The sequence below is a fragment of the Salvelinus fontinalis genome, chromosome 6 (genome assembly GCF_029448725.1).
Source record: "Salvelinus fontinalis isolate EN_2023a chromosome 6, ASM2944872v1, whole genome shotgun sequence".
Taxonomy (NCBI): domain Eukaryota; kingdom Metazoa; phylum Chordata; class Actinopteri; order Salmoniformes; family Salmonidae; genus Salvelinus; species Salvelinus fontinalis.
Window position 1 is genome coordinate 45,639,699 of NC_074670.1, and position 25,535 is coordinate 45,665,233.

Here is a 25,535-nt window from a genome sequence, read left to right on the forward strand (position 1 = left end):
TCTCCAGTAGGTGTACCAAAACATTCGAGGGCCATCAACTGTCAAAGCAGAATTACTTTCCCATTGTTCCTCGACTCTAGTGTATGATATACCATTTTCCAGCTCTGTCTCTACTTTTAACCAATGTAAAAAAAAAAATACAATTTCAAATGTTGCTCCATAATACAGAATAGAGCCAGTCGCTCACATGCTATTTGGGTTGCCCTGTATGACTTCAAAACCGCTAGGGGCAACAGTGAGCACTATTACCATCAAGTAGTCCTGATGGTAATCCCATGACTCTTGATCCGAAGGTCGCCTGTTCAACCTCAGTGGTAGACACTCGTTTTTAGTTTGAACCATATCCCAAATCTTAACCATTAACTTAACCATTCGGTAACTTCTAAAATTTGACGTTTGGAGAAACAGAACGATACGGCGCAGGAGGAGCAACGCATGGTGTCAAAAACACTTGAACATTTCACGTTTGGAGAAACGTGGATAACCATCAGAATCTGAAGTCAAATTCGTTAAACTGTGAGATCTTGTTAGGGAATAGTGGAGGCGGAAGAGGGTGGCTGTCACTCTACCCCGTATCCCTCAGCAGCTGTCGAGCTACATCTGTGATAAAAATTAAAAAAATGCTGGAAAGCAGATGACATTTCCTCGTCTTTGGTTGTCATAGCAGGCCAGTGTGATCCAACTGTGACACAAGTCACATAAATGACAGCATCCATTGAGAGGAGATATTAGGCATTTAGCACGGTAGTTAACACCCAGGTCTTTTCATTACGCCGTCACAGTCCACTTATACTGTCTGAGACCTGACCAGACAGAAAACATTCTAGCCCTCTAATGCCATAACTCACCTCCTCTGACAGGGATGCATCTATTTCACAGCATGTACACTCACACACCCACATAGGCGGGCACGCACGCACGCAGAGACGAGCACACGCATGAATGCACGCACGCACACACACACACACACACACACACACACACACACACACACACACACACACACACACACACACACACACACACACACACACACACACACACACACACACACACACACACACACACACACACACACACACACACACACACACTGTGACCGCCACTGTCACCACTTCAGTCTCAGACCTTTTTGATTGTTTGGTCATTAATTAGATGAAAAAGCAGCTGGACTGAGCAAACAAAGTGAATCAAATTGAATTCAACAAAACATGTATTGTGAGGTTTGATTCTATTCTAATGAGATTGGACATAATAAGAAGCCATTTCTTTCACTCAGTATCTTATGTATATAATGGTCTAGATGTGACAATGCTAGGGAAAGCCCAGTGTGTCCTTGTAGTACCCCTGCTGTGGTGTAGATTACTTTGGCACTGCCACATCTATGATGCTGTCCTAGAGATACAGTACACAGGGATTCCTAGAAGGAAGCATTTCCTCTGTAAGGTAGGGCTGACTGGCTGACTGATTGGTTGACTGGCTGACTGACTGACTGGCTAGCTGACCGACTTACTGGCTGACTGGCTGGCTTGCTGATGGCTGGCTGACTGGCTGGCTGGCTGACCGACTTACTGGCTGACTGGCTGGCTGGCTGACTGACTGGTTGGCTGACTGACTGACTGGCTGGCTGACTTAATGGCTGACTACTGGCTGACTGGCTGTGTAGTTAAGGCTGTACAGCTCTAGGGCCATGATGAGTCTGGGAGAACATCTGAGTTCAACCATGAGTCACCACTCTGTGTGTACACACACTCTAAGCCCCTGCACTATTCCAGAGACGAACGAGCGTGTGTGTACTCAGTGGCTTATTCACACACGTGTGATTTGCTTCCGCTTTCACTCTAGTCGTATCCCCCTTCACACACACACACACACACACACACACACACACACACACACACACACACACACACACACACACACACACACACACACACACACACACACACACACACACACACACACACACACACACACACACACACACACACACACACACACACACACACACACACACACACACAGACAGACAGAGTCAGGTAATGCATCATGGTCAAGAAGAATAGAGCGGTCAGGAAACACTAATATACACATCCTGTCTCAGCCTGTGTATTACAGTAGTGCTTACGTCAACCAACAGTATCAGACACGTTTAGCTGAGGTTGCACAAAAATGATGGTGAATTATGCTGCAATGCAGGATTATGGGCAGGATTTCGTGCGACATAGGTGTGAGATCTAGTTGCAATGCAGACACACCCATAAGTCGTAACCTTCTGTACAATCAGGTTTTCTTCACTCACATTCCTTTTCCTATAGAGCCTTGATCATCACATCAACTAAAACACAGTAGGTGATGTTTATCAAACTACTTGCCCGAGACCAACAATATCAGCTGAAACCCCTAGCTGTGTGTCTAGACAGATGTGTGACTAGTGTCATTGTGTAAGAGAGCACGCAGACAGCCACCTTTTAGTTTGACAGTGTGTGTGCTTAATTTACAAATGTGTGTGTGCTTAATTTACAAATTAAGCGCACACACACTGTCAAACTGTAGGTGGCTGTCTGCATGCTCTCTTACACAATGCCACTAGTCACACATCTGTCTAGACACACAGCTTGGGGTTTCAGCTGCTATTGTTGGTAAAATCGGGAGGTGCTGGAACAAAAAGTGAGCGTGAGAGGGGGGTAACCTGGGGAATTCCGTGGTACCCCAAAAAAATAAATCACCTTTATTATAAATCATTGCGTGCATATCATCGCATTTGGTAGTTGCATAGAGCAGTAGAGTAGAGGTACTTACAGAAGATGCACACATGGAGAACATTTTTAATAGCATAGGGTCCGGGAGAAATGTGGCCTTTTATAAACGCATTTCATGCAATTCTACGTCATTTTACAAGACTGGAGACTTTGGCAGAATCTTTTTTAATACCGCACAAATGATCGAAATGGGGCCTCCCGAGTGGCGCAGCGGTCTAAGGCACTGCATCGAAGTGCTAGCTGCGTTACTACAGATCCTGTTTCTATATTTGGCTGTGTCGCAGCTGGCCGCGACCCGGGTGGGGCGACGCACAATTGGCCCAGTGTCGTCCGGGATAGGGAGGGTTTGGCCAGACGGGATGTCCTTGTCCCATCGCGCTCTAGCGACTCCTGTGGCGGGCCAGGCGCATGCACGCTGACAAGGTCGCCAGGTGTACGGTGTTCCTCCGACACATTGGTGTGCGGCTGGCTTCTGGTTTAAGCGAAGAAGTAGTGCGGATTGGCGGGGTTGTGTTTCGGAGGACGCACGGCTCTCGACCTTCGCCTCTCCCGAGAGTCCGTACGGGAGTTGCAGCAATGGGACAAGACTGTAACTACCAATTCGATAGGACGAAATTGGGGATAAAAAGGGGGTAAAAAATAAACATATAAACAAATGATCGAAATAGCACTGACAAACTGAGAATCTGAGGTCAATAAAAACGAACATTGTCTTAAATCCATCAATAACCTAGACCTAGGTGTGTAGTAGGCTACAATTTGAGGAAATGATAGCCTTAAAAAGGCTTTCCAGTTTCACTTACTCACCCAATGACTCGCTCGCCGGCAATGGCCGATGCATTAGTGCCAAAAGCCTATCTCTCTTGTTATAGCCTATCAATCAAATGTATGTAAAAAAGCCCTTTTAACATCACCAGATGTCACAAAGTGCTAATTCTTTGCAAAACAATATTTGGAAGTGGATCAAATATTTTGGTAGCCTACAGAAGAGAGATTAGGCTTCTCTTTTCAGCAGGAGCTATTTGCTTTCCAACCTGTGTCTTCAAATACAATCGGCGGAGAGAAAGAAACGGATTTGTCTGCATAGTGTTCACTGACAAATTTGCCACGCGCTCCCAACCGTACGCTATGCCGTGTTATTGGACTACACACAATCAATCCACAGCTAGGCTATTTTTTAAAGGAAGCCATTGATCCTCTGTGGCTAATTCATAGGCCTACTCATGGTGTAGTAGCCTATTCTGAATGAACAGAAAGCAGTACTTTAATCTGAGCAAACCCCCCCCCCCCCCCCCCAAAAAAAAAAATCGGGGCGGTGACAACGGTGCGCAAACCATAAGCCTGGGCCAGCCCAACTTGTATCAACTCTTAGAATATCAGGCCTAGGCTGAAAATCAACTTTTTCCACAATTCGTTTTTTTTGTGGGGGCGGGGGGGGGGGGGGGGGGCAGGAGAACTCGAATGAACGTTGATGGCTTTAATTATTATAAAAATGAGTTATCATGCCATGAGAGGTACCCGGATCCAGCCAAATAGGTTCCAACGAAACAGTCCAAAATGGAGAGGTGCAGGATCCTGTTCAGGCAGGATCCAGCTGAAATTAAACACTGGTTGTGCACATTGCCTTTTGTTCCTGTGGGGCTGCTATGATATCGTTACCATCAAGCGGATCTGCTTGCTCTGTTCTGCCAGGATTAACACAGGGGGTGTGTGTGTGTGTGGGGGGGGGGGGGGGGAGGAGCTGGGAGAGCATTGTCACCGTGGCGATGAAACAAAGGCATTGTTAGCATGACTGGGGTGCTGAAGCTGTCAGGCTACACCTCCAGCTCCTTCTCTCCTTCACCCGTCCTCTATCCGTCTATCTTGCTTTGTCTCGTTTGCACAGAGATAAACCTGGATTACTCACACTTGCTTGGCTCTCAGTGAGGCAGAAAGGAAGGGATGGAGAGACATAGCTACTCGTCTGCTCTCTCGGAGACACGGGTTAGAGGTCAGGGGCATTGGAGACAACACTCAAATCAGACTGTAGTGTAGTGGGGGAGAGGAGTGGGAGCAGCTGGCTGAATCAGTGAAGTAGCAAATCTCTGTCTGACTTCCCAGACATACAGGATTAATGAGTCTATTAGGGTTAAAGGGTTAAAGTGGCAGTATTCAGGGTCATTGAGGATCCACAATGAGGCTGAAGAGGAGAGAGGGGGAGAGTCAGACGGAGCGGTGAGGTCGGAAATCTCTGTCTGACCTCTCAGGGGTCAGGGGTTAGAGTTCAGGGGGTTAGATCCAGTGCTTCCTGAGTACAGCCAAGGCTTCGTTTACACCAGGGTCGATCCAAGTATCAGAGGCCCTCTTCCACCTCTTTTATTCAGCCTGGGCCGGGATGTTTTAGTGGGTCTTATTCAGAGACCTTGGAGGCTTTATGAAAGCCTAGTGGCTGAACATAACCATAGACTGAGGCAGTACAAAACACCTGGACTGTTTTACAGGGATTCATTCACTCGCCTATGTTCTCCTTGGCAATTTAACACTTCCAAAGTCAGTGACACGAGGACAAGACCAGTTGTGTATCTGTACAGCAGGCAGAGATCCTAGCTGTTATCCTCTGGCTGGCACACAGTATCTAACCAGGGAGGGGACAGGGAATTTATTATATAGCCTGCCGTATCAGCTTCCTAAGAACAGCCGAGTTCTATTGAGGGAAGTTATAGAGACTGTATGTATTACTGACAGCCAATTGGATGGACAAGATCCTTCTATTCAAGTGGGTTGTGAATAAGAAAGATATTACAAAACCCTTTCAATATATTCAAAGCGAGTCTCCAATGGTGAGACTAAACATCCCGCTGACACTTAACGTCCGGTTTCTAAACATACTTCATGGGTATGTCAGTAGGCTTTGTTTTTGTTGTTGTTTTCATTTCCTGGTTCAAAGGTCATTCAGGGTCACTCTCCCAGGACAAGGAGAGGTCAAATGTGACACTTACCATCTCTTTGGTGGGTGAGGAGGCGGGTGAAAGGAAGGGTGAGGAGGAGATATTCCAACCAAGGGCAGAGAGCAGACAAACTCTTCTCTGTCTCGGACTGAACTAGAAACTCCTCCTCTCTCCTCCAGCTCTGCTTTTGAACTCTATTAGGAAGCTCTTTATTTTAGTGCCTTTTCCATTTTTAGGAACTGCTCTAAAAAAACATTGATGTATTTTTAGTGCTGACACTGTTTTGGGTGTAATGAGACTGAGAGTGAGACTTCACAGAGTTGTAGCACTGCTGGCCTATATTGGAGACATACTTTGAAAGCGGTTTGCTTTGTAATGGTTCTGTGGGCTTTATCTCAATTTGAGCCCCGGATAAAAGTGTCTTTGAAATCAGATGTCACCTGAGCACAGTAGTTATCGATTCACACAATAAAACAAAAATGTCTCCACTATCTCTCCTCTTTCACCCTCCACTAGTCCATCCATTCCTCTCCACGAGCTCACGCCCTACTTCCCAACCCTCTATGTCAGGATGCCTATACAGATGGCCCCGCAACAGCCTGTCCTCCCAGTGGGGACTGCTGGCATAGGAGCCCTTTTGGCTTTCCATCCTCCCCAGTCACAACAGGACCCCAAAAGTCTACTGGCGTCCAGCACTACGCCCGAGGAAAATGAGCAAGGCTAGGGTTGCTTCTGCCAAGCTGAGTGGAGTCAATTCCAACAGAGAATGTGAAAAATAGCAAGCATATGTCTCAGCATGCTTTCTAACCTACCATAAACCGCCTTTCTTTGTTTGTGGTGTGTGTGTGTGTGGAGGGTTCAGCTGCAAACAAATGAGTGCATTGTGTTACACACATTCACACGTGCAGGCACACACACACACAAGCCCATGCACGCGCACACACACATACACACACACCGACTATCGAGTTACCATTGAGGTATTCCATTTCTCCATCCATACTCCACCCTCTTTCTGTGGTATGGCATGACAGTGAGAGAGGAGATGGCAGAGACGTTCAAGCTAAACATGAACATGTACCCTAAATCCCTCTGTTGAACAGCCACCACCATGGCATATGGACAGGGTTTGCATCATATCCCGGGCACCTGTTCCCGTGCCGGATCAGCTTCATCAATCCCCAACGTAAACCTCTTTGGGAATTATCTGCCAATAAACGCACCCTATCCTGGGAGTGTGTGTGTGAGCGGCAGCCAGCCGGCCTCATTCCTGAGCGAGTATGGACATTGTGTGTGTGAGCGTACGTGTGTTTGTGTGTGTGAGGGGACTGAGACTGTTGACTGCCTCGACAAAGCGGAGCCCAATGAAGTCATCCCAGAGAGGAGAAAACAAAATAGTTTTCTCATCAGCAAGAGGTGTGGTTGTATTCCCATAGGCCCTGTCTATCAGCCCGAGAGAGAGAGAGAGACGGAGGAGAGAGAGAGTGAGAGAGACAGAGAGGGACAAAGGAGAGAGAGAGACGAAGGACAGAGGGACAGAGAGAGAGAAGGGGATGAAGGAGAGAGAGAGACAAAGAAGAGAGAGAGGGACGAAGGAGAGAGAGAGGGACGAAGGAGAGAGAGAGGGATGAAGGAGAGAGAGGGATGAAGGAGAGAGAGGGACGGAGAGAGAGGGGGACGAAGGAGAGAGAAAGACGGAGAGAGAGGGACGGAGAGAGAGAGGGATGAAGGAGAGAGAGGGACGAATGAGAGAGAGAGGGATGAAGGAGAGAGAGGGACGACGGAGAGAGAGAGGGACGAAGGAGAGAGAGGGACGAAGGAGAGAGAGAGGGATGAAGGAGAGAGAGGGACGAAGGAGAGGGAGAGAAAGGCTCTTGGAGGACAAAAGCAGCACACTTTCAATCTGTAAAGAAACGCTCATCGGCTCACACTACCACTTTACTATAATTTACATTTAGATTAATTCAAGATGAATGTTTCAAGAAATGATCAACTTGCAAAGCATAAGGTCACGCAGTGAAACCTTAGTGTCTATCAAACAAACTCTGTATAGAGTATATAGAGTATTAATTTTCCAGTTTATTCTCTCGTTCACTCCCATTACACCTACAGCTTCTTATCAGATGTCAGTATAGCTTTAGTTTTATCATAAAAAGGATTAACGTTGAAAATCGTATACTCTCAACACAACCGCTGATCGTAGGGTGGGTAATATTGTCTCCTGCAACACACCACATTTCACAACACTTCTACAACGTTTACATTACTGAAAAGGAAAAGGCACAATGCTTGCTCACCATTTAAAAACATTATTTTACTTAACTATTAAAACTATTAAAAGCTTACAACGTTTACATTATAATTATATACCAAAATACATGTCTAGGTTGAAAGAGGAGGAAGAAACATTAGCTTGCACTTGAGATCCACCATGACACAAATCAAATCAAATGTTATTTGTCACATGCGCCAAATACAACAGGTGTAGGTAGACCTTAAAGTGAAATGCTTACTTACAAGCCCTTAACCAACAATGCTCTAATAATAAGTGTTAAGTAAAAAATAGATATGTAGAAAATAGAAAATAAAAGTAACAAATAATTCAACAGCAGCAGTAAAATAACAAGCGAGGCTATGTACAGGGGGTATACCGGTACAGAGGCAATGTGCGGCGTCACCGGTTAGTCAATGGTAATTGAGGTAACATGTACATGTAGGTTGCGTTAAAGTGACTATGCATAGATTATAAACAGAGAGTAGCAGCAGTGTAAAAGAGGGGTCTGGGTAGCCATTTGATTAGCTGTTCAGGAGTCTTATGGCTTGGGAGTAGAAGCTGTTAAGCCTTTTGGACCTAGACTTGGATCTCCGGTACCGCTTGCTGTGCGGTACCAGAGAGAACAGCCTATGACTAGGGTGGTTGGAGTCTTTGACAAGTTTTAGGGCCTTCTTCTGACACCGCCTGATATAGAGGTCCTGGATGGCAGGAAGCTAGGCCCCAGTGATGTACTGGATCGTACGCACTACCCTCTGTCATGCCTTGCGGTTGGAGGCCGAGCAGTAGCCATACCAGGCAGTGATGCAACCAGCCAGGATGCTCTCGATGGTGCAGCTGTAGAACCTTTTGAGGATCTGAGGACCCATGCAAAATCTTTTCAGTCTCCTGAGGGGGAATAGGCTTTGTCGTACCCTCTTCACGACTGTCTTCAATGTGTTTGGACCATGAGAATTTGTTGGTGATGTGGACACCAAGGAACTTGAAGCTCTCAACCTGTCCCACAACAGCCCAGTCGATGAGAATGGGGGCGTGCTCAGTCCTCCTTTTCCTGTAGTCCATAATCATATCCTTTGTCTTGATCACCTTGAGGGAGAGGTTGTTGTCCTGGCACCACACGACCAGGTCTCTAACCTCCTCCCTATAGACTGTCTCATCGTTGACAGTGATCAGGCCTACCACTGTTGTGTTATAAGCAAACTTGATGATGGTGTTGGAGTCGTGCCTGGCCATGCAGTCATGAGTGAATAGGGAGTACAGTAGGTAACTGAGCACGCACCCCTGATGAGCCCCTGTGTTGAGGATCAGCGTGGCGGATGTGTTGTTCCCTGACTTTACCACCTGGGGCGGCCCGTCAGGAAGTCCAGGATCCATTTGCAGATGGAGGTGTTTAGTCCCAGGGTCCTTAGTTTACTGATAAGCTTTGAGGGCACAATGGTGTTGAACGCTGAGCTGTAGTCAATGAATAGGATTCTCACATACAGTTGAAGTCAGAGATTTACATACACCTTAGCCAAATACATTTAAACTCAGTTTTTCACAATTCCTGACATTTAATCCTAGTAAAAATTCCCTGTCTTAGGTCAGTTAGGATCACCACTTTATTTTAAGAATGTGAAATGTCAAAATAATAATAGAGAGAATGATTTATTTCAGCTTTCATTTATTTCATCACATTCCCAGTGGGTCAGAAGTTTACATACACTCAATTAGTATTTGGTAGCGTTGCCTTTAAATTGTTTAACTTGGATCAAACGTTTCAGGTAGCCTTCCACAAGCTTCCCACAATAAGTTGGGTGAATTTTGGCCCATTCCTCCTGACAGAGCTGGTGTAGCTGAGTCAGGTTTGTAGGCCTCCTTGCTCGCACACACTTGTTCAGTTCTGCCCACAATTTTTCTATGGGATTGAGGTCAGGGCTTTGTGATGGCCACTCCAAAACCTTGACTTTGTTGTCCTTAAGCCATTTTGCCACAACTTTGGAAGTATGCTTGGGGTCATTGTCCATTTGGAAGACCAATTTGCGACCAAGCTTTAACTTCCTGACTAATGTCTTGAGATGTTGCTTCAATACATCCACATAATTTTCCTTCCTCATGATGCCATCTATTTTGTGAAGTGCACCAGTCCCTCATGCAGTAAAGCACCCCCACAACATGATGCTGCCACCCCCTTACTTCCCAGTTGGGATGGTGTTCTTCGGCTTGCAAGCATCCCCCTTTTTCCTCCAAACATAACGATGGTCATTATGGCCAAACAGTTCTATTTTTGTTTCATCAGACCAGAGGACATTTCTCCAAAAATTTCAATCTTCGTCCCCATGTGCAGTTGCAAACCGTAGCCTGGCTTTTTTTATGGCGATTTCGGAGCAGTGGCTTCTTCCTTGCTGAGCGGCCTTTCAGGTTATGTCGATATAGGACTCGTTTTACTGTGGATATAGATACTGTTGTACCCGTTTCCCCCAGCATCTTCACAAGGTCCTTTGCTGTTGTTCTGGGATTGATTTGCACTTTTCACACCACAGTACATTAATCTCTAGGAGATAGAACACGTCTCCTTCCTGAGCGGTATGACGGCTGTGTGATCCCATGGTGTTTATACTTGCGTACTATTGTTTGTACAGTTGAAACTTTGTACCTTCAGGCGTTTGAAAATTGCTCCCAAGGATGAACCAGACTTGTGAAGGTCTACATTTTTTTCTCTGAGGTCTAGGCTGATTTCTTTGGATTTTCCCATGATGTCACGCAAAGAGGTACTGAGTTTGAAGGTAGGCCTTGAAATACATCCACAGGTACACCAATTGACTCAAATTATGACAATTAACCTATCAGAACTTCTAAAGCCATGACATTGTTTTCTGGAATTTTCCAAGCTGTTTAAAGGCACAGTCAACTTAGTGTATGTAAACTTCTGACCCACTGGAATTGTGATATAGTGAATTATAAGTGAAATAATCTGTCTGTAAACAATTGTTGGAAAAATTACTTGCGTCATGCACAAAGTAGATGTCCTAACCGACTTGCCAAAACTATAGTTTGTTAACAAGATATCTGTGGAGTGGTTGAAAAACGAGTTTTAATGACTCCAACCCAAGTGTATGTAAACTTCCGACATCACCTATAGGTGTTCCTTTTGTCCAGGTGGGAAAGGGCAGCGTTGAGTGAGACTCAGTCAGGGACAGGTTGGAAGTGTCAGTGAAGACACTTGCCAGTTCAGCACATGCTTGGAGTACACGTCCTGGTAATCCATCATTGAGATGAATAGGTAATCTCTCGTGTTACTTAGAGGTAATTGGAGGGGAGTATACAAATTGTCTCTCCGAATGAACGGCACCGGCACATGCCCGAGCTACACATGCCCTCAATCTGTCATTCAGAAGGGTCATATTACTTTAAGAAGTGTTGAATTATTCATACATTCAGATTCACAACGGCCACATGATGCAGTGGTGCACTGAAGAGAAGGGAGGGGAGAGGTTTTCTCCGAACAGACATCATTCTAAGGAGGCCCTTACAGGGGAATTATCGTCTTTTAAAAAGGTGGTTGAAAGACGATACTCAGAAATGTATAAAATGGAGGGAGGGAAGGGATAATAGAACGGATTAATCAAATGTCACTGAAATTATTTGAATAAACCTACTGGGTGTAACGGATGTGAAATGGCTAGCTAGTTAGCGGTGGTGCACGCTAATAGCCTTTCAATCGGTGACGTCACTTGCTCTGAGACCTTGAAGTAGTGGTTCCCCTTGCTCTGCAAGGGCCGCAGCTTTTGTGGAGCGATGGGTAACGATGCTTCGTGGGTGACTGTTGTTGATGTGTGCAGAGGGTCCCTGGTTCACGCCCGGGTTGGGGCGAGGGGACGGACTAAAGTTAAACTGTTAGATGGGCACAGATGTCAGTTCAACGTCTAGTTTTGACTTACATTTGGTTGAGTTGTGAATTAAACGAGAAATCAACAAAACAAATCACCACGTCATTGATTTAGGTTAAAAGTTATGTGAAAAATAAACTAAATTCCCTTACGTTGATGATTTCTTTTCAAATGTAATCAGTTTTACACACAGATTGTTTTGTTGAAATGACATGGGAACAACGTTGATTCAGCCAGATCCTGCCCAATGGCAATAGGTTACCTTTCTAGTTAATACGAGCTCTTTAGGCGCGATTCAAACAGGCTTGTCAAATGTTCTTTACGTTGCATTGATTTTGCACGGGCCATGCGACATAATTGACATTCAACCCAATCAGTTACGAGTGACTGGTAACCGATGCAAATCTAATATCACTGCGTTACTAATTTCATAATGGCTGTGACGATTTTGAATAGATATTACAGCATCCCTTATTACCCCTACTGTACAGAGAGACAGACACATGATCTGTCGTTGTTACTGAAGAAGAAAGGGTGAGATAATAACTTTTTTTAGGGCCTTGGCTCTGTCTACTCTGGTATCATGCCTCATGTGTTGTGACAGGATCCCAGACAGGCAGCTCTGTATACAGCTATGGCCTTTCGGGAAGGCTTGCTTTTTGTTTTATGCTAACCACAGGGGAAGTATGTATGTGATTAGGTATGAATTGAATTGGGCCAATACATAGAACTTTATGGAAATGTAGGATGTAGAATACCTACATCTAACCAGGCGTAGCCTTGTGTAGTATTTCTTGTATGTAACCTACAGGCAACTATCACATTTTACAAGCTCTGCTTGAATGACACCACCGATGCAGTGTAGAATTCGAGAGAGCTAAATTGAAGAGTGTAGAGTGCTGAGCGTTGCCATGGTGTCCTATCTAACTTGTTGCGAGGTAATTCGAAGTCTGTTGATTCCCGACAGTGACACACTCTCCCTCCATCATTACATTACTATCGTTGCTCCATCCCTCTTTTCTTTCTTTCTTTCTTTCTTTTCTCTTCACTCTTTCTCTGGACACAGAACATTCAAGGCCATTACGTTCGTATTTCACTGCAGGACCATGTCCGTATCGCCAACTCTCAAATACTCCCCATGTAGTGCACGGTGGAATGTAGAATCGGGTATCCTTTGAGATTGGCCCATGACATAAATTTGGACGGTCACTACCAAAACGACTATCATCAGTGTATAGGATTCTGGTGGACTTGTCCCGAGGCCCCCGATATAAGAGGGCCCCTGAGGGGATTGGTAGATCTGTCATGTATGAAGACCTTCAACACCATCACATTGTCTTTTTCAATTTCAATCCACGATTGTTTATCTGAAAACGTGTTTGTCGGATAAAAACCTGTCTGGAAGTTGTTCTCTGAAGGACGAACCATCCAAATCACCATGACATCAACACCGGGCAACACAGACCCATAAACATTCAAGAGGTGCTAAACCTGTCATAGCAGCCAGACTAACAACCCCTCTGTGTCTTACCCCTCAGACACACACTCGGACCCTGAGTATACACTACTACCCACCGTGACCTCATGTTCTAGGCTGAGAGAAGCCCCTTTCCATTTCACGCCATGTCAACATAAATGATGCCCTTGTTTAAACGCACACCTGTTTCTCTCTCTAGGCTGGGCCTGGATTGGGGCACATGTGCAGGAGTCCACCTGGGAGAGGTTGAATGACTGCCCTTGCGTTGGTGACTCACAGCAACTCTTATCTTAGAGGAACTTGAGCCCACAGAGCCCTTATCCACACTACAAGCTCTCAGTCTTACTGGAGAATTAGACGTTTCTCCGCGTTTCTCTAAACATCATATTCGGAAGTTATTCCAAAACGTCAAGTGTTTGGATTGACTCCTCCTGCTCAGTATGGTTCCGTTTCTTCAAACCTAAAATGTAGAAGTTCCTCCAAACGTCAAATTTAGAAGGTTAAGGGTTAAGGTTTGGGAAAGGGTTAAAACATTATTTTTTTTAAACTAGTGTCCACCAGACAACCTTCTGATCCAGAGTCATGGGATTAGCGCCATCCACAATGCCCTAGCGAAAGACCTTTGCTAGGGTGGTAAAAACCCTCATTGTTGCTCCTAGTGGCCGGTTTGGAAGGCATCTCCTGATGTCCTCAGGAAAATGTATTTAACTAGGCAAGTCAGTTAAGAACAAATTCTTATTTACAATGACGGCCTAGGAACAGTGGGTTAGCTGCCTTGTTCAGGGGCAGAACGACAGATTTTTACCTTGTCAGCTCGGGTTTCGATCTTGCAACCTTCCGGTTACTAGTCCAACGCTCTACCCACTAGGCTACCTGCCGCCCCAAAATGGATAGATGTCCAATTTCGAAGTCCCTCTTGAGCGATCTTCCTGATCCACAGAGCTTCTCAGAGTAGGAGGGCAGATCTAGAATCTGTCCATATAATCTTATTCCTTATTTTCTTACTCTCAGACGCTTTGTGGATATGGCCCAGGTTTCACTTGACAACTGTATCACCAGTGGGCCCATGGGAACTATGCTAGTTGCACCAGTAGATCTGCAGAGAGTGCATTCCCACTGGGCCCACACTGGTTGAATCAATGTTGTTTCCACGTTATTTCAATGAAATGAAGCTCAAGTTCTAGGGAATGAAAGGAGACGAGCCTCAGAAGAGATACAGTATTTTCCCATTCCCCATGATGTCACCCTTAACTGTGGAGTGGAAGAAAGTTTGTTTTTCACCCCTCTAGGTACACAGCTGCACTTTCTTCAGTAAACGTGAACCAGTGTGAAAGAGGCCACAGATGCTGGGCTTCAGTCCTTTTCCCAAGGTGTCATTAGAGAGAAAGAGAGAGATTGAGAGAGCGAGCACAGAAAAAGCTTAGGGCTGCATGCAGGTGTCTGGTGGTTAGTGAGGGCTGCATCTCTGTGAAAGGTGCAGCTAGGATTAGGCCCACTGAGAAGGATCTCTGAGGCTGGAGCAGTGGGTAGGTGGGGTGGGAAATCTGAGCCCCTCAGATCATGGAGAGTTCGAAGGATCAGTTGAGTGAGGAGGGGTGGAGGGGACTGGAGCTGAGGGGAAAGTGGGAAGTTGCAGCAGCCACAATGTCTTGAGTGTCTCTCTGCCCACCTAAGAGGTTTCCCAAGAGCCTACTATCATCAAACTACCTCATGGGGGAACCATCATGCACTGCAAACTCTTGTAACAAGGAATCCATCATTTATAGATTGTGACAAATGATGTGCTGGGATACTGTTTGTTTACAGAGTCAAAGGTTGGGATACTGTTTGCATTCACACTGAAATCAAATTGTTAAGGAACACATTCTCTGCAAATGGTACCACACCACCTCCATTATGTTTCTCGTTTTACGACCTCATTTTTTGTGTGAATATTAAATAAAGTTGATTTATGACCATCAAGATAATGAGATATGAGAATAGAATAGACTAGCTGGGATACACACGTCCCTAGGAAGCTCACTACGAAATCTTCAGTCAGGTTATGATGATCCACAGACTACTGATGCGCGGGTCAGCTGTTTGTTCACCCGCTTGCTAATAACCCATCTGCAACCGTCCGACTATATGTGATAAAGTGAAAATCTGAGACCCGGACCTGATCCTAATCCGCAAATATAGAAAATGTGCTGTAAGGTTAAAAAAATGTATTGAACAATTATGTTTTTCGTCGACATTTATTAATTCAATATTTAAGCCAATTGAATAGTAGCCTAATGTTTTGCTTAAACAAAAATGGTAAAACAACAGCCTAAATTGACACCATGCGCATGCTTTTGTGAAATTGCACTCTACAATTAGGCTACTTTGCCCTTGAACAATTTATTGAACAACTATGTTTTTATTTAGCATTTAGGCCTATTCATTTGAAAAGGCTTATTGAACAGTAGCCTATTACTTTGCTGAAATGAAACAAAATGTCAAACAATAAATGAACATATTGTAGGACGACGGCCTGTGTGGGCTAATAGCCTATACTTTCAGATTAATAACTCACGAAATAAATGAAATAAATCTCATGAAATAAAAAAGAGGCATAGAAAACAATAAATAATAATAATAAATAGGCTATAAGACAACAACATTTGGAAAATCAAAGTACCCACTGTCCAGTTATGAAGCTATAATTGCCTACTTTGTCTTCCTTTCTTTTGCAGCACTGTGTTAAGAAACAGAATAGCATCTGCTGTGCCAGGTTTCAGTCAGCGTGTGCAGGGCGCAGGATAATGCAGGGGATTACAGGGGCTGAAGCCACTGGGCCCAGGCCCTGGGGGGTCCAAGAGGCAGCAAAATATATATATATAAAAAATTATAATAATTACAAACAATGAAGGAGATATACTGTATACTGTATATACACTGCATTCGGAAAGTATTCAGACCCCTTGAATTCTTCAAATTTTGTTACATTACAGCCTTATTCTAAAATTGACTCAATTGTTTTTTTTCTTCATCAATCTACACGCAATGCCCCATAATGACAAAGCAAAAACAAGTGTTTCGAAATTTACTCAGTACTTTGTTGAAGCACATTTGGCAGCGATTACAGCCTCAAGTCTTCTTGGGTAAGATGCTACAAGCTTGGCACAACTGTATTTGGGAAGTTTCTCCTATTCTTTTCTGCAGATCCTCTGTCAGGTTGGATGCGGAGCGTCTCTGCACAGCTATTTTCAGGTCTCTCCAGAGACGTTAGATTGGGTTCAAGTCTGGGCTCTGACTGGGCCACGCAAGGACATTCAGAGACTTTTCCCAAAACCTACGGCTGTAGGTTTGCTTATTGCGGATTTCAAAATACAACTGCGGGAAAAACGTACAATTTGGAAAGCAAATGCCTACTACTGAAAAGAGAAGATTAATCGGTCTGTAGAACCAATACAAAAAAAATTCTCAACAACTCCCAATTTGTAGCTAACAGCATCACTGTTTTTCTAAGTAGCTCATCTTGATATAGATTGCCACGACGAGTGCAACGGCCATCACCGTGAGTAAAAAAAAAAAAAAGATTGATTTCTTAATCCGGCCCTGGGCGCATGTACAGTAAGCCCCTAAAGTTTAGGCTTATGCACAAATGACAGATAAAAACAAGGCAACAGTAAACATGTCGTCCACACAAATTATGCACCCCCCGGGGCCAATTGAGATATTGCATGTGACTAACACATTTCATTTATTGCGTGTGACCACATATTATACATTATATTGACAAGATACTGAAGTGAAAATAAATGTCTATAAAAATGGAAGGCAGTTAGCCTAGGTACCAGTCTGTTTAAGCTAATTCACTCCCTGTACTCCATATCATCTGCCAAAGCTATTTGGCAATGGGAAGGAGTGGCAAGGAGTGGAATGTTAGCTAAAGAGACTGGTACTCAGACTAGAAGGAAGTCGGGAGGAGGCAAGATTAGGTGGAGGCTAGGGCTGTGGTGGTCATGAAATTTTGTCAGCAGGTGATTGTCTAGCAAATAACTGCTGGTCTCACGGTAATTGACTGTTAATTGACATAGACACATTTAGCATCTCCTGGCTTCCACGAAATAGCCTACAAGGCACTGATGCAGGCCTACGGCACATCTAGATTTGAAAAAGCCTAATAAATCCATGTAATATAGCCTACACCATAACAATAAACCCATGATATATTTTAGACAAGTCCAAAAAAACATGATATGAAGAAAATGTAATTTCTTTCAAGAGAACAGAATAGCATACTCTTGAGTTGTCCTTATGTTAGGACCTGATCTGGCTATGCTATACGGCTGTGGGCTGCACTCGTTCATTTAGCAGAAAAGATTTGCTTGGAATTACATGGCATTATTTTATAATATGAAGAATACAATTGAACATAGCTGAATAAAATAGAAAGGATATTTTCTCCAAACGATTTGAGGGAGTGCGTACATGCGGCTATTCTGTATTGAGCGGTTAACAAAGAAATAGGTACTCCTATATGCTTAATTTTAAGTTATTTATGTAACTTTAGTTGTGATACAAATGTTAGGCTCTATGTTTTTGGTTTGTAATACTTTCTAAGGTTACATGATATGGCTCTAATGATGATTTGAAAAAAGTTGCATGAAAGGCATAAACTCTGCTGTGTTTTTTTGCGCATGCTGTACACACTTCATCAGTCTCTCTCTGTGTGGCGGTAATGCCCCCTAAAAAAATCCAGGACTTTTGTGGCCATTGTGCCCTTGGACTGGATATAATAATTAGAATTCCCTTCTCCCGGCTGCATGCCGAACCACCTCTCAGTCACGTGATCTGGTCTCTCTCACAGACTACAAGTGAAGACCGATACATCGGGGACGCAACTGCACGAGTCTTTATCCAATTCCGAGGCGCATATTGAAGATATTGGAAGAACTGTCCACATTTACATTTCATTTGCCAACAAGATGAGTAGACCTAAAGAACAGCAAAAGCACTAGCCTATGTAACTCTACTATCCCCCATAGTATAGATACCAAACATATTCTGAGACAGATGTGGGATACGATAGATCCCAAATTAATATAACCACTAGCCACCAAAAACCTGTTAAAGCAATGAGCCTGACCCAACAGATGAGAACGTTTAGCTTAAAATGTTGATAAACTATTAGGCTATTTCTTCACATTATAAGCGCAGCAATGTGTACAAGGCAGTAGGCTATAAGCACGTGTGTTCCATTAGCAGGAAAACACCATTCCCAAAACAAAAGGGACCACAAATGTGATTATGCATGTAATGCTTTTTTTATAAAGGTGCATTTCTATGGTGAAAATTATTTTCCCCGAACCTGAAACTCCCGTGCTGCGTATGTGCTGTATACCAGTTAGGCTCTACACCCGTTGTAAAGAGGATTAATGTGCTTCATTTTAAGAAGTTATTTGTGCACTTTAGTTGTGATACAAACCTTATCAAAACATGTAGACCTATGGGCTAGGCTACATGTGTAACGGTCCTGACCAGTTTTATGTTGTTTTTGTATGTGTAATTGGTCAGGGCGTTAGTTTTGGGTGGGCAGTCTATGTTATCTGTTTCTATGTTGGTTTTGGGTTGCCTGGTATGGCTCTTGATTAGAGGCAGGTGGTTTGCGTTTTCCTCTAATTAAGAGTCATATTTAGGTAGGGCGTTCTCACTGTTTGTTTGTGGGTGATTGTCTCCTGTGTCGTGTCGATGTATGTACCATACGGGACTGTTTGGCTGTTCGTTTTCGTTTCGATGTCGTCTGTTTCCTGTCCGTGAGTTTACGTGTAGTTATGTAAGTTTATGTTCAGGTTTCGTCAACGTCGTTTTCTTGTTTTGTAAATTTGAAAGTGTTTTGTGTTTCGTGTTGCCATCGTCGTATTCATAATAAAGATGGCTTATTTCCCTGAAGCTGCATTTTGGTCTGATGATCCTTCTCTCCTCTCCTCGTCTGAGGATGAGGAGAGCGACAGCCGTTACAACATGAGGTGTGAAAAAAAGCATGCGCTGTTTGATATATGATAGGCTAATACTATCACATTATTCTTAATTTAATCTTGTCTTTACATATACTAAATAATATATGTGTGAAATTTGTTTTGACTTAGAATGGACCTGTTTCGAAACAGGGGCAGCGGAAAAAAATACATGTCATCTTTGAACTTAAATAGCGAATGGAGGACGCTTTTCCGTGGTTCATTTTCATGGCAACCAGGTAGGCTATACTCCTGTTTTAAAGAGAAGCAATATGCTTAATATTAGGAAAGTTGAGAAATAAATATAGTAGGCCTAGCCTATAGAAAGCTGATGGGACCCTCCTCTTTTTAATAGAAGCCATCACTCTGTTTTCTCACGCAATTGCATTGCCTATAGAAATGTTGCGCGACATCAGCTCATCGGCTCTCATTAAGTGTTTGATTAGATTTTCGATTATGTTTGCATTGATGTCAGTTTGATTAGAGGGACAATATAGGGTGAGGTACCAGACAGTTAGCAAGTTTGATAGTCTACTGATGACCATGAGCGGCCTCAGAGCTTAGTTACCGTGACAAATGGTCACGTGGAATTTGACTGCCGTCATGACTCGTGACCACCGGTGTGGCAGTAATACAGTCACCATAACAGCTCTAGGTGGGACCAGTCTAGCCAATGAGGGCAGATACGCATGTGAACAACAGGCCCAACTCCGATATACATTTTTTGTTTTGTTTTGTTGCCGGGATGTCATGTGTCCTACATATCAGTACACTTGTAACAACCTAAGTATTACAAAACTTCTATTCAAACAAATAAGCCACATGTAGAAAGTAAGCCATTACATTTTTTTGTTAACCAAATTCGACATTCTCATTGACCTCCATACAAAAACAACAGCAAATAAGAGCACCTGCTGGGGAAGATCCCTCTCGCTTCGCCTTTTCCTCTCTAGTGTGACTCACAAATGTTGGTTAATTACTCAAGCTCCTGCCTTAGGCCAATCAGTGTAATTTTGTAAATGCCGGATCTCTACGGCAAGGCGCATCATTCACCCAAATTTCCTCAAAATCGGCCAGTGCTTTCTGAGATATCACATGTGACTGTGTGAACTAATGGAAGGACGAACAGACGGATGGAGTCCGATCCACAGCCCCCCCCCCCCCCCCCCCCCATTTTCATTGTGAGGGCCAATAATGAAAGAAAAACTTAAATGTAGCCTATAGATATGAATTGCACAAAAAATATACATTTATAGATTTTTTTTATGCATTGTTTTCTTTTTATTCAACCCGCTATATCTTCCACACAATATTTCATGACTCTCAACCCGCACATCACTAGAACAGACCTCAAACCCATTGCACTACACTGAAAGACTATAATTCGAACTAAATAATCATGTCAGTCCAGGAACTGGCACTTAGCCTACTACTAGTTCATATCCAGGCTGTGAAACATGAGAGAGAAAAACAGAAACACCCTGTTTGGGGAAGTAGTTCTGTTCTGAGTTTACATTCCCCATGTAGGTTAATGATTACACAAAGGCTAGATAAGAAAGTTATATTTAGCCTACAAGCCATGTAATTTAAATGTAATTAATTAAAATTATTTAGGATAGCTGTGTATTCCTGACTGCGACACAGAATCTTGGTTGTTTTCATGCCTGTGTCACCTGCCTAACTCTCTCTCTCTCTGAATTAGTATGGTGCGCACGTTGGCGTTGGGTTAGATTAGCATATGACAGCTGACTAAATTCGGCGCAATAAATCCCCTAAAATCCCCCTAGTAGGCTGGTTTTGTAAGCATATAAACCTGTACCAAGGTTTTTCCTGTGTTCTGGCTTTATAGTCCGACTGGTTCTGGCTAAAACACACCGCTGACTCATGCTGTCAGGGGTTTTTGAAGCCCATATCGTAGTAGAGGCAACATGACCAGTGTCGCCTACCTCCAATGGGATGGTGTTTAGAATGATATCCCCTTTTGTAAACTTTTTACAGCACTCTACAGAAAATATAGTTCTGTAGGTTATAGAATAACTACTTTACATAATACTACAAATACAATTATATGACCATAGGTCTGTGTGTAGAGAAGAACAATATAGATTAGCCTACAACCAACAATGAAAAGTGGATTTAAGCTTCAGTCAATAAAATAAAAAAATCGGACAGCATGTTGACGATTTTATGCTCATCCGATGATTGGATGAACATAAAGATTGAAATATGTCAAAAGCTATTTTTACGCAGGTGAAGTCATTATCAAACACATGCACGCGCGCAATGGGGAACAGACGCACGTGGGCGTGAGTGAAATTTCAATCGATTATTCTGCTTATGGTGTAGTAACCTCGTTTCACTTACCGATACTAGACACTCTTCCCCATGTTTCTTCTTGGTATTACGTGTATTAGCCTATATCAATTCAACAGTTCTGCTAATCCCAAAGATCCGTGGGGGAAAAAATATATTATCCCACAATCCACTCACAAAAGTAAGGTCCAAGAAAGCCACAATCGAATGATGTTAGGGTCTACTCTGGGCTATGACTTGGTTTACAGTAGCACTGATATTGGTATAGCCATTCACTTGTCTTGATCTTCTAAAACACACTTATTCTGGAGGAACATGCCGAACCTAAAAATACGAACAAAAATACTCGTAAAAAACAGTCCCAACTGAACCATTCAGGAATTATTCGGTTCGCGGGTAGTCCCTTCACTATTCAGATAGTGGCTTCAACGCACAATAAAGGTGTGGTAATGTACCGGCCCCGTTTCGAACAGATCACGGCTGTCCAGTCGGTGTCCACGGCCAGACAAAACGAGAGTGAGAGGCTACAACGGCGATTGACAGCACATCAGACGTCCTCTGAGAGCTGGAAGAGAGGAGAAAGAACTAACGACGATGAATAGAGAAATCCAATATCCTCAGCAAACAAGTCGCCTGCAAGTCTCTCTCTCTCGCTCTGTCTTTCTCTTTCAATACACACCCCCACATGCTCCAGTCCTCATCCCCGCCTCTCTTTACAGTAGCCTATGCAGCCTAAAGCAATGTCTTTCATCCTCTTGATATTGTGCATTATGCTATTGAATAGGTTAAATTCAATATATGTTTTTATTAAAATGTATCATAACACATTCATAAAAAAGCATTCACTTTAATATTAGTTTGCCATTGTATTTGTGAACAATCATTTAAATAAATCAATGACAATTCATTTTCACGTTAATTATTTACTTATTCGACAATTATTCACCGTTGTCAAATTGAGTTCATGAGTGTGTTGATATTGAGTCAGTACTGAGTCAGTAGAAAAAAAACACCCAGTAATAAAGAGGAAAAGATTCAATAGAGGGCATTGTTTCTCTCCAATAAGTCACGTAAAATAAGCCTCCACATCTAGCCTATTGAAGAGAGAGAGCAAGTGCGAGAAAAGCAATACTATTTCAATATCTTCTGTTTCAGGCTTATCTTTGAGTTCAGACTACAAGTCAACAAGGTTATCCCAGACTAATGTTCTAATATATAATAAAATGGCCTCTCCTAATCATCATCGACTCCCATGTGAATGGCAGAGCAGAGCAGGGCTCAGTGCAATTAATTAATACATAGCTCTCTACCCATGACCCCGAAGAGAAGCCCACTATGCTAGCTCCTTAATATGTTAATATGCCTTTGACATTTAAAGATGCTGCTGAGAAAGAAAAAGAAAAGTTAATTAATAACATTAACCCAATTATGGATGACAACGGTATGATGGTTAAAACCCCTCTCTTGTGCCAGGGCTTGGGGTTGGTTGTAATGGTATTGTTGGATGTTGTCATAGGGAGCAATAGTAATGGTGTCTTTTTGTAGGCACTACAATGCCATCAAAAAGTGTTCAGACCCCTTGAATTATTCTACATGTTATGTTACAGCCTTATTCTAAAATTGATTTAAAAAATAATAATCCCCCCTCATCAATCTACACTCAATACCCCATAATGACAAAGCAAAAACAGGTTTTCTAAATTTTGCGCAAAATTATTCAGATAAAAAACATAAATATCACATTTACATAAGTATTCAGACTGTTTACTCAGTACTTCGTTGAAGCACCTTTGGCAGCGGTTACAGCATTGAGTCTGCTCGGCACACCTGTCACGCCCTGACCATAGTTTGCGTTGTAGGTTTCTATGCTTTGTTTGGTCAGGGTGTGATATGAGTGGGCATTCTATGTTGTATGTCTAGTTTGTCTGTTTCTGTGTGTTTGGCCTGATATGGTTCTCAATCAGAGGCAGGTGTTAGTCCTGCCTCATGATTTGACTCACCATGCTGCATCTTGGTCCTCCTCTCTTTCGCCCGACGAAGAACGTTACAACACCTATATTGGCACACCTGTATTTGGGGAGTTTCTCCCATTCTTCTCTGCAGATTCTCTCAAGCTCTGTCAGGTTGGATGGGAAGCGTTGCTGCACAGCTACAGTTGAAGTCGGAAGTTTACATACACTTAGTTGGAGAAATTAAAACTTGTTTTTCAACCACTCCACAAACTTCTTCTTAACAAACTATAGTTTTGACAAGTCGGTTAGGACATCTACTTTGTGCCTGGCGCAAGTAATTTTTCCCAAAATTGTTAGCAGACAGATTATTTCAGTTATAATTCACTGTATCACAATTCCAGTGGGTCAGAAGTTTACATACACTAAGTTGACTGTGCCCTTAAACAGCTTGGAAAATTCCCGAAAATGATGTCATGGCTTTAGAAGCTTCTGATAGGCTAATTGACATCATTTGAGACAATTGGAGGTGTACCTGTGGATGTATTTCAAGGCCTACCTTCAAACTCCGTGCCTCTGCTTGACATCATGGGAAAATCAAAAGAAATCCGCCAAGACCTCAGAAAAAAGATTGTAGACCTCCACAAGTCTGGTTCATCCTTGGGAGCAATTTCCAAATGCCTGAAGGTCCCACGTTCATCTGTACAAACAATAATACGCAAGTATAAACACCATGGGACTACGCAGCCGTCATACCACTCAGGAAGGAGACGCGTTCTATCTCCTAGAAATGAACGTACTTTGGTGCGAAAAGTGCAAATCAATCCCAGAACAACAGCAAAGGACCTTGTGAAGATGCTGGAGGAAACAGGTACGAAAGTGTCTATATCCACAGTAAAACTAGTCCTTTATCGACATAACCTGAAAGGACGCTCAGCAAGGTAGTTGCCACTGCTCCAAAACCGTCATAAAAAAGCCAGACTACGGTTTGCAACTGCGCATGATGACAATTATCATACTTTTTGGAGAAATGTCCTATGGTCTGATGAAACAAAAATAGAACTGTTTGGCCATAATGACCATTGTTATGGTTGGAGGAAAAAGTTGAGGCTTGCAAGCCGAAGAACACCATCCCAACCGTGAAGTAAGGGGGTGGCAGCATCATGTTGTGGGGGTGCTTTGCTGCAGGAGGGACTGGTGCACTTCACAAAATAGATGGCATCATGAGGCAGGAAAATGATGTGGATGTATTGAAGCAACATCTCAAGACATCAGTCAGGAAGTTAAAGCTTGGTCACAAATGGGTCTTCCAAATGGACAATGACCCCAAGCATACTTCCAAAGTCGTGGCAAAATGGCTTAAGGACAACAAAGTCAAGGTATTGGAGTGGTCATCACAAAGCCCTGACCTCAATCCTATAGAACATTTGTGGGCAGAACTGAAAAAGCGTGTGCGAGCAAAGGGGCCTACACACCAGACTCAGTTACACCAGCCCTGTCAGGAGGAATGGGCCAAAATTCACCCAACTTATTGTGGGAAGCGTGTGGAGGGCTACCCGAAACGTTTGACCCAAGTTAAACAATTTATTGGCAATGCTACCAAATACTAAATGAGTGTATGTAAACTTCTGACCCACTGGGAATGTGATGAAAGAAATAAAAGCTGAAATAATTTATTCTCTCTACTATTATTCTGACATTTCACATTCTTAAAATAAAGTGGTGATCCTAACTGACCTAAGACAGAGAATTTTTACGAGGATTAAATGTCAGGAATTGTGAAAAACTGAGTTTAAATGTATTTGTCTAAGGTGTATGTAAACTTCCGACTTCAACTGTATTTTCAGGTCTCTCCAGGGATGTTAGATCAGGTTCTTGGTCACCTCCCTGACCAAGGCCCTTCTCCCCCGATTGCTCCATTTGGCCAGGCGGTTTGGTGGTTCCAAACTTCTTTCATTGAAGAATGATGAGGGATTCTCTGT

The 25,535-nt window shown here is 43.3% G+C and overlaps 1 protein-coding gene across 1 annotated transcript in view; it reads right to left on the bottom strand.

The window, feature by feature from the left end:
• Window positions 1-22,297, bottom strand: part of LOC129857900 (ras-GEF domain-containing family member 1C-like) — a 49,380-nt gene extending 27,083 nt beyond the window's left edge. Inside the window, exon 1 of the mRNA XM_055926583.1 lies at window positions 21,656-22,297. The gene's annotated coding sequence lies outside the window, so the exon portion shown is untranslated. The remainder of the gene's footprint in view (window positions 1-21,655) is intronic.
• Window positions 22,298-25,535: the final 3,238 nt, after the last annotated feature.